Raw genomic sequence first — 10,778 nt, 5'->3', positions numbered from 1 at the left:
CCCTCTCTCTCTCTTTCCTTCCGAGTGTGCTTTCTAGCCCTCTCTCTCTCTTTCCTTTCGAGTGTGTTTTCTAGCCCTTGCATACCGAATAATGTGCTTTTTAGCCCTATCCATTTTCTTTTGAGTGTGTTTTTCAGCCTTCAACCATTAGATAATGCACTTTTTAGCCCTGTCTTTTTTCTTCTAAGTGCGATTTCAAACCCTCACTGCTAAAACTTTTATTAAAGATTTATCAATCTCCAAGGAATCTATGAATATCTCAAAATTTTAGAATGACTGACTATTTCTTAATTTGATAAATCCATATCCTTTCATAACCTAGATTTTGACCCCTTGATGTTTCTTAATATTTTCAAAATACAAAAAACATAAAAAAAAATTATCTTCATGATATATTTGCGTCATTTTCGATGTCTTCTCAAAAGAATTCAAATTTCTTTTCAACGCATTCAGCTTTTAACGTACTATTTTTTAAATTGTTGATTTTTTCCATCAAGTTGACGTTGTCTTTTTCAAAAAATCAAAATACAAAACAATAAGAAAAATAAAAAATAAAAAATATTTGGATAAAGGGATCAAAATACAAAGGAAGAAAATGAGGGACCAAAGTGTTTTTTCAACCAAGCAATGGCGAGGAAAAAGACAAATCATTTTACATATAAATAGGTGGTTATCTCACACAAGAAAAGAAGGGGGACCAAAAAATAAAAGAAAGAAAAAACAAATAAGTTGTTCCCATAATCTCTCCTTACGCACACAAGAAACCCTAATCTTATCTTTACAATCTAGCTACCACTCACAAAAAAAGGGAATACACTTAGCCATAAACAGTAGCCCCTCCTCTCACAGGGTCAGCCAACACCAAAACCATGACTTTAGACCAACACACACATAATAAATAAACAAACACTAAAAGTCTTCTCTCTGTTGTTCTTTCTCCCCATGGCCAACCGAACCATTGATGACAACCACACATCAGCAGTTGTCGCCACTATTGGCCATCGCTAGTTTTTTCATCCTCACCACTAACAACACCAAGCACCCCCTATAACCACAACAGCTTTGAGACCCACGCGCCACTATTATTCCTGCAATTCTAGAGGCTTCCTAGCACCATTCTAAATTCTAGCAACTTTCCCAGATTATTTCGTGAATTTCAGGATGTCCATTTTACAGATGTTTTATGTGTGTTTTATTTTTAAATTTTGAGTTTGTGATGTGTGCTTGACCGCTTTTTATGTTCGGCTTGTTTTAACTCGCAAGTGCACGAGTGTGCGATGTAGCAATTAACTCAGTAAGATCGAGGTCATATCCACAGAGAGCTAGATCTGGAAATTAAGCTAGGTAACAAAAGAAACTCAAGAGAAATTAAATTAACAATAACTTGGTTGAAAATGATTGATGGATTTGTTTTCAAAGATGAAAAGGTGTAAATAGATTTTAAATGACAAGAAAAAGTAAGTCTTGGTCCAAATCAATTCTAATGGTGATGTATTGGTGATTCCTTCAACATATATAAGATAACTCAACCTAATATCAACGATGGTGATATTAGATCGGAAGATATTACAATGAAGTTTAAAAAGATGAAGATTGATTATTGCTTAAGAATGAACAAGTACTTTCATATTAAGTAAGACATTGAATCAAGCAATCTCTATACCAAAACTAAGGTTTGTGCATAAAAATTCAAGATTATAACATTACCTAAATGATTTCTAAAATTTCTTTGCAATAATTAAAACATTCATGAAGAAAATAAGAAGATAAACATTAAGATTCATTCATATATTAAAGAACTCACCTCAATCACCATCATCCTTGATTTGGATCCAAGAAGGAGATTAGCCAACCATGATTATATATAAGAACACTTCAATAAACATGAAATAACTTGAATCACACTGAAATAATAAGTTTTACAAGCTAAAGAACCGAAATCTATAAAGAAGAATACAACACAATTTCAGTAAATATTCGGACACAAATATGACTCTAACTTTGGACAGCAATTCGACCCTCTTAGAAGCCTCTTTTGACGATGGCTATTAGAGACATATTTATAGGCCATTCTGTTAACTTTCCATATCATTAAAGAACAGCTCATTTGGACATCTGAGTCAAACGTTATGGGCAAAACACCGAAAGGTGTTCTGGAAAATCAAATCAAGCCAGCTTGGAGAACACTTTGGTGCACGTTTTTCTTCCTCCTTTGTGAGCTGTCTCTTTCTTCTTTTTGACCCAAAATAATGTGACAATGTCCCCTCCAGCTTTCCATCCATGTGCTTGCCCTCTTGGATCAATGAATTATCCAAAATAAATCAAATGTTATTTGTTGTGTGGACATGTAAGATCATGGATTGTGTTTGGGCTGATTTGGAGGCTGATTTGGGGCTGATTTGGGGCTGAATTTAAGCATCAAATAAGGATACAAATGTACCTATTATTTGGGCTAAGATTGACATTGAAACCTTGAGTGTTTGATGGTTGAAGTTTGCACACAACATAAGGCATGTTTGGGCTTGAAATAGATCATATGATATTCTTTTCTAGAATTGGACTAGAATTGATTTTTGGGGCAAATTTGGAGCACTTATTTGAACCAAGATTTGCTTCAATCTTCAACTAAATTTCTCTTCAATTCTTTGTTCCGAATTCCGACATTGAATTTTCTGAAATAATTCATTTAAGCTCCAAAAACCTATCAAAACATTAAAAGAAACTTCATTACTAAAAAGCACATCAATTATTATAAAAAAACCCAAATAAAAACAATAAATACATATGTAAAATAAGAGACTTAATGATACTTTTGATGCACAATCACACCCCCCAACTTAGATTTTGCTAGTCCTCAAGCAAAACAAAACATAAAACCTTTGAAATAAAAAGAATAATAACAACATAATTAGGCTCGACTCATCACACTTAAAGGACCTATCATGCAAACATTGGTATCTTTAATTTAGTGTACACAATAGCAAATAAAGAAAAATAAGCATACTCACATTCTCTAAATCAAACATCCATACAAAATTCCAAATTCAATCGTATTTATCATGCAACCAACATAATTGATTCACGCGAAAACTCAACTTGTAATCTTCCCTTCTCACTACTACAAACAAGGTAGCAAACTAGAGAAATATTTGTATTTTTTTTTTCTTTCTTTTTTTTTTTTTTGAAGATATTATTTATTCTTTTTCTTTAAGTGGTCACTTCCCTTTTGACGCGAATACAAACATTTGTGATGAATGCACCCGGTTACTCACAAAGTCACAAACTTAAAGTGCTTTGCATACTCATATTTCAAGCTGCCGTTTGACGTAAAGATAAACATTTGTGATGAATACCCCTAGTTACTGAGCAACTCAAAACATTGGAGTAGATAGAACTTTGTACACATTTGTGTAATAATGATTACTCTATTCACTTAAACCTTGTTTAGGACTAGATCAAAAGGGATAATCACAAGTAAAGCATCACATTCATCTTTCATGCATAATCACACAACTCACACAACTTTTACAAGGAAAGATGTACTTCAATAATCTTAAAAAAAAGTATGCTATATCTTGCTTTATAAGATATTATCCATCCCAAATTAAAGCATGCAATGTTCAACACAATAAGGAATCCAAAAATGTAATGTTGATCCTAAACAAGACTCGTTCACGTACGAATGCAAAAAAAAAATTTTTCTAACAAGCATGGTCATCTCACGCATTCAACATAATCAAATATCTAAAATTAAGTTTTACATTATCATCAATGAAAAAAAGAAAGAGAAGAAAGGTATAAAGATTAGAAAACTGTTACTCCCCTTTTGTTCTCAAGGATGAATGTCTGATTGAATTGGACATGAGCTGACTTCTTGCTTGATTTTTTTTTTACCTGCATATCACAACTAAAAGAAAACATTGATGTTTTTTTTTTTTTGAAAATAAAGAACCTCACACCCCCCAACTTAAGGTAATGCATTGTCCCTAATGCATGAACAAGAAAATATAAGAGATGGAAGAACGAAAAATAAATAAAAATGAAATAAAAATAAAAATAAAAATAAAAACTCATTACTTCTGATACTACAATGGTATTGGATCTTCAAGATCCAATGTCTCAACTTCAGCCACAACGTTTTCAAGATAAGGTTTCAATCGATGACCATTTACTTTGACAACATTTCCATTCTTAGGATTTTCTACCTCAAATGCACCATGCTCAGAGATGGATTTAATCACAAATGGACCAATCCATTTTGTCCTCAACTTCCCAGGAAAGAGATGTAATCGTGAATTATACAAGAGAACCTTTTGACCAACATGAAAGGATTTTCTAAAAATATGTTTATCATGCAAAGTTTTCATCTTATGTTTTGAAATTTTTGCATTTTCAAATGCATCATTTCTCAGCTCCTCTAATTCATCCAATTGAAGCTTTCTATTTTTGCCAACCTCGTTTTCATTATCATTGAATTGCCGGATGGCCCAATATGCACGGTGCTCAATCTCAACAGGGAGATGACAAGGCTTTCCATAAACTAGCCTATAAGGAGACATTCCTAGAGAGGTCTTGTAAGCAGTGCGATATGCCCACAAAGCATCAACTAGTCTTAGGGACCAATCTTTACGGTTTGGATTGACTGTTTTCTCTAAAATGTTCTTGATCTCCCTATTTGCCAACTCAGCTTGGCCACTAGTCTGTGGGTGATAGGGGGTACTAACCTTGTGAATTACACCATATTTTTTCATCAAAATTCCAACGGGCTTGTTACAAAAATGTTTTCCCCCATCACTAATCATAGCCCGGGGCATGCCAAAACGAGAGAAAATATTTTCTTTCAAGAATTTGACCACAACTCGATGGTCATTGGTTCGAGATGCAATGGCCTCCACCCATTTAGACACATAATCAACAGCTACAAGGATGAATTGGTAACCAAATGAACTTGGAAAAGGTCCCATGAAATCAATCCCCCAACAATCAAATATTTCCAAAACAAAAATGGGGTTTAGGGGCATCATGTTACGCCTAGTGAGGTTACCTAGTCGTTGGCATCGGTCACATGCAACACAGAAGGCATGGACATCTTTGAACATGGTGGGCCAATAAAAACCACACTGCAAGATCTTGGCAGTGGTTTTCTTGGAAGAGAAATGCCCACCACAGGCTAATGCATGACAAAAATTAATTACACTTGGAATTTCATGATCAGGGATGCACCGCCTAACAATTTGGTCAGGGCAGTATTTAAATAGGTAGGGGTCATCCCAAAAAAAGGTACGCACGTTGCGCAAGAATTTTTGTTTGTCAAGTTTAGACCAATGAGAAGGAATCTGACTTGTGGCTAGGTAATTTGCTATGTCAGCATACCATGGAGAGCCAATGTAGGAAACGGTACCTGCACAAAATAAATTTTCATCAGCAAAGAATTCATTTATTGGAGATTCATCAATTATGGTCTCATAGTTTGAAAGACGAGACAAATGATCAGCCACTACATTCTCTACTCCCTTTTTATCTCGAATTTCAAGGTTAAACTCTTGGAGTAGGAGGATCCATCGAATCAAACGTGGCTTGGCATCTTGTTTTGTGAGCAAGTATTTCAATGCTGCATAATCAGTGAAAACAATAACAAGAGATCCAACCAAATAAGACCTAAACTTGTCTAATGCAAAGACCACAGCTAAGAGTTCTTTTTCAGTTGTAGTGTAATTCAATTGAGCATCATTCAAAGTCTTGCTAGCATAATAAATGACATGAGGTTTCTTATCTTTTCTTTGCCCTAAAACAGCCCCTACCGCAAAATCACTAGCATCACACATCAGTTCAAATGGTAAAGACCAATCAGGAGGTTGCATGATTGGTGCAGTGGTCAACAACCCTTTAAGCTTTTCAAAAGCTTCTTGACATTTTGATGTCCAATCAAATTGAACATCTTGTGACAACAAGTTACACAATGGTTTGGCAATAGTACTAAAAGAATGAATGAATCTTCGGTAAAAACCAGCGTGTCCTAAAAAGGATCTCACATCTTTCACAGTCCGAGGGGTAGGTAATTTTTGAATGACTTCAACCTTTGACTTATCTACCTCTATCCCTTTTGAAGAGACAATGTGACCTAAAACAATGCCATGTGTCACCATAAAATGACACTTCTCCCAATTGAGTACAAGATTACTCTCCTCACACCTTTCAAGAACTTTTTCCAAATGCATTAGACACAACTCATAAGAATCCCCATAAACTGAAAAATCATCCATGAAAACTTCCAAAAAAATTTCCACCATGTCACTAAAGATACTCATCATACATCTTTGAAAAGTGGCTGGTGCATTACACAAGCCAAAAGGCATTCTTCTATAAGCATAGGTACCAAAAGGACAAGTGAAAGTGGTTTTTTCTTGGTCTTCTAAGGAAATCTCAATTTGGTTGTAACCTGAGTATCCATCAAGAAAACAATAGAAAGCTCTTCCAGCTACTCTTTCAAGCACTTGGTCTAAAAATGGAAGTGGAAAATGGTCCTTCCTAGTCACCATGTTCAACTTACGATAATCAATGCACATACGCCATCCAGTTTGGATTCTAGTTGGTACTAGCTCATTATTTTCATTCTTCACTACCGTGACTCCAGATTTTTTAGGGACAACTTGGGTTGGACTAACCCATTTCGAGTTTGCAATGGGGTAAATGATATTTGCATCAAGTAGCTTAAGCACTTCACCTCTTACTACTTCCTTCATGTTTGGGTTCAATCGTCTTTGCATTTGCCTCACAGTTTTAGCCTCTTCTTCAAGATAGATTCTATGTGTACATAAAAGAGGGCTAATTCCTTTCAAGTCAGTAATAGTCCACCCAATTGCTTTCTTGTGTTTTCTCACCACTCTCAAAAGTTCTTGTTCCTGCTCTATGCTAAGTTTTGATGAAATCACAATAGGATATGATTCATCTTCCCCTAGAAAAGCATACTTAAGATCACTTGGTAAAGGCTTCCTTTCTGGTTTATAAGGTTGGACAAGAGATGCCTCAGCTTTCACTTGGGGTGAAATCAAAGGCTCAAACGATGGGGTCCATTGACCTATTGACATAATAGGCATTGGATCTAGATAAGTCTCGAGTTCTCTTACTTCCTCATCAACACATTCCAAAGAACAAAATCTTTCATCATGAATTAAAGTTCTCTCCAATGGATCCTTGATCCACTCTCTCTCAAAGTGTTCTTGACAAACTGTTTGGATCAAATCCACCTCTCTAATGTCCTCATGTTCACCAATTTGTTTGGAGACATTGAATATGTTCATCTCCACAGTCATATTCCCAAAAGACAATTTCATCACCCCATTCCTACAGTTGATTAAAGCATTGGATGTAGCTAGGAAAGGTCTACCTAAGATGACTGGGATGGGAGCATTAGAACCTTGAATTGGTGCGGTGTCTAGCACTACAAAATCAACAGGAAAGTAGAATTTATCTACTTGGACCAACACATCCTCAACAATACCCCTGGGAATCTTGATTGACCTATCAGCTAATTGAAGGGTGATTTGAGTAGGCTTGATTTCTCCTAAACCTAACTGTTCGTAAACAATGTAGGGTATCAAATTCACACTTGCTCCTAAATCCAACAAAGCTTGGTCTATCTTATGATTTCCAATAATGCATGAAATGGTAGGACAACCAGGATCTTTGTATTTGGGAGGGGTCTTAAACTGGATGATGGCACTAGCATGTTCAGTTAGAAAGGCTCTTTCTTTCACATTCAATCTCCTTTTGACTGTGCATAAGTCCTTAAGGAACTTTGCATAAGATGGGACTTGTTTAATTGCATCAAGGAGTGGAATGTTGACTTTCACTTGTTTGAACAATTCATAGATTTCTGAGTTCATAAGATCATGTTTAGGTTTCCCTAACCTTTGTGGAAATGGTGCTCTAGGAACAAATTCTAAATCACTCACTTTGACTCCAATTTTTCTTGAATCATCTCCTTTCTCACTCATCTCTTTCTCATTTATCTCACCTTCTTTGTCACTCAAGCTCTCATTTGTCACTTGTGTTTTGATTTCCTCTTCACTTTCCTTAGATTTCTCCTCCACAATACCTCTAGGAATCTCAAAACCTATAGCTTTGTCAACAATCTTTCCACTTCTAAGGGTAGTGATGGCTTGGACTTGTTCATGGTTTGAAGGTTCACTAGATGAGGATTCACTCATGTGTACTTGACCTCTAGGATTTGGCATTGGTTGAGCTGGAATCTTTCCCTTCTCTTGAATGCTTAGTGATTGAGTCAACTTGGTTAGTTGACTTCGAATGTCATCTAAGGTCCTATTGGTCTGGTCTTGAAATTTGTAAGCTTGGTTGTTGATTCCTCCTTGTGTTTGCATGAATTGTTGAAGAGTATCCTCTAGGGATCTCTTATGAGGTGGTTGGTATGTGTTATGTGTGGGAGCATGAAATGGTTGGGGTGGAGGTTGAAATGTTTGAGGTACTGAAGAGCCCTCATTTCTCCATCCAAAATTTGGGTGGTTCCTCCATCCAGGATTGTAGGTCTCAGAGTAGGGATTGCCTACTTGGTTTGAAAATGGCTTTCTAACATTACTTGAATCAGAAGTTTGGCCATATAGCACTTCCTTGAAGGCTGGAATGGTAGGACACTCAGTTGTCCTATGCCCTTTGCTCTCACAAACAACACAACTTTCCTCTTGTTGTTCACTCATGACATGCACTTTTTTAATCTCAAGAGACTCTACTTTCCTAGCCAATGAGGCTAATCTAGCATTGAGGTCATCAGTCTCTTTCAATTGGAACTTCCCACTTGAATGAGAAATGGTGTTTCTAGACTCAACATGAAGTGGGAGAGAAGTCTCCCATTGCTTTGTGTTTTCAGCCAATTGATCAAAGAAATCAAAGGCTTCACTTGGTTCTTTGTCATAAAACTCACCATTACACATGGTTGACACTAGCTTTTTAAAATCTGCGATAAGAGAGTCGTAGAAGAAACTCACTAACCTCCACATCTCAAAACCATGGTGGGGGCATGCATTTAACAAGTCTTTGAACCTTTCCCAAGCTTGGTGAAATGACTCATTTGGACTACAAGAAAAATTCATCATTTGACGTTGTAAGGCTGCTGTCCTATGAGTGGGGAAGTATTTTTTCAAAAATTCAGCTTGCATTTCTCTCCATGTACCTATAGACCTAGGACGCAAGGAGTTTAGCCAAAGCTTGGCTTTATCCTTTAGAGAGAATGGGAACAATTTAAGCCGAATGGTTTCCTCAGTGCATGTTCTATCAATAAAAGTATTACATACCTCTTCAAAGTCCTTAATATGTATGTATGGATTTTCAGAATCCATACCGTGAAATGTGGGAAGAAGTTGAATCATGCCCGGTTTCAAATTGAAAGCTTGTTGGTTAAGAGGCAAGATAATACACGAAGGTGTACTTTGTCTAGCCGGGTGAAGATACTCCCTAAGAGTTCGAAAATTAGGTTGCTCATTGAATTGTGGAGGTCCATTACCTTGAACACTCCCTTCACCCTCTACATCTTCAACATTAGCCATGATATAAAAAATATATATATATAACAATTATATGAATACGAAAAAAAAAGAAAAAAGAAAAAGAAGATTGCAAATAAAAGTAAATGAAACGTAAAAGATAAATTAATAACACAAAAATAAAAATACAACAAATTAAGAAATTCACTCTCCAACTAATAAGCAATATTAACAACAATAAACATTAAAGGATAATTATAACAAGCATGAATAAAGAGGCGGTAATACCGGCCAAGCACTTCAAACAATAAATATAAGAAAAATAATAACAACAAAACAACAAAATAAAATAAAATAAACAAAAGGCGGTAATACCGGCCAAGCACTTCAAACAATAAATATAGGAAAAATAATAACAACAAAATAAAATAAAATAAACAAGAGGCGGTAAAACCAGCCAAGCACTTCAGACAATAAATATAGAAAAAATAATAACAACAAAATAAAAATAAAATAAACAAGAGGCGGTAAAACCAGCCTTATAATATAAACAATAAATATTAGAAACTAACTAGAATAGACAATAAAAGAAAAATGGTTGAACCAACCAAAATCCAATAATTAATAGTCCAGTCCACAGTCCAATATCCGAAAAGTTGAGGTCAAATTTTTTTTTTTTTAGGCGGTAAAACCAGCCATTTGATTTTTTATTTATATGTATTTTTTTTTTGTTTTTCAATAATCAAATATAAATTTGTTACCTTTGCTTGCTAGCTCCCTGGCAACGGCGCCAAAATTGCTTGACCGCTTTTTATGTTCGGCTTGTTTTAACTCGCAAGTGCACGAGTGTGCGATGTAGCAATTAACTCAGTAAGATCGAGGTCATATCCACAGAGAGCTAGATCTGGAAATTAAGCTAGGTAACAAAAGAAACTCAAGAGAAATTAAATTAACAATAACTTGGTTGAAAATGATTGATGGATTTGTTTTCAAAGATGAAAAGGTGTAAATAGATTTTAAATGACAAGAAAAAGTAAGTCTTGGTCCAAATCAATTCTAATGGTGATGTATTGGTGATTCCTTCAAAATATATAAGATAACTCAACCTAATATCAACGATGGTGATATTAGATCGGAAGATATTACAATGAAGTTTAAAAAGATGAAGATTGATTATTGCTTAAGAATGAACAAGTACTTTCATATTAAGTAAGACATTGAATCAAGCAATCTCTATACCAAAACTAAGGTTTGTGCATAAAAATTCAAGATTATAACATT

The sequence above is a fragment of the Populus trichocarpa genome, chromosome 10 (genome assembly GCF_000002775.5).
Source record: "Populus trichocarpa isolate Nisqually-1 chromosome 10, P.trichocarpa_v4.1, whole genome shotgun sequence".
In the NCBI taxonomy this organism is placed as follows: domain Eukaryota; kingdom Viridiplantae; phylum Streptophyta; class Magnoliopsida; order Malpighiales; family Salicaceae; genus Populus; species Populus trichocarpa.
The sequence above is the reverse complement of the archived record's forward strand: the minus strand, read 5'-3'. Positions refer to the sequence as shown.